This window comes from Sceloporus undulatus, chromosome 2 (genome assembly GCF_019175285.1).
Source record: "Sceloporus undulatus isolate JIND9_A2432 ecotype Alabama chromosome 2, SceUnd_v1.1, whole genome shotgun sequence".
In the NCBI taxonomy this organism is placed as follows: domain Eukaryota; kingdom Metazoa; phylum Chordata; class Lepidosauria; order Squamata; family Phrynosomatidae; genus Sceloporus; species Sceloporus undulatus.
In genome coordinates this window covers 230,053,360-230,053,666 of record NC_056523.1, presented here as the reverse complement: position 1 = coordinate 230,053,666, position 307 = coordinate 230,053,360, and positions in this window count along the sequence as shown.

The window sequence follows — 307 nt, the reverse complement described above, 5'->3', positions numbered from 1 at the left end:
ACTCTATTTTTGGGATATTAAAAAGCGAATTTGTAAATAGAGGAGTGCCGGCAAAACAGAAAATACAGTGACATTTTAGAACCAGTATGACGGGACAAAGAAGAGAGGGAGATCGGGGACGGCGGAATGGTGCTTATATGCTTTAGCATGCCTTGACTCAGACCCTTGGTCCCACTAATCCCGCATTGCCCATATTCTCAGGCCCTACAATTCTTTCTGACACCTTCTGGAGATCATTCCGGTGGTCTTTATCCATCTGTAACTGAACCTATATATTTCCCCAAAATCAGCCCAGAAACAGAAGGTT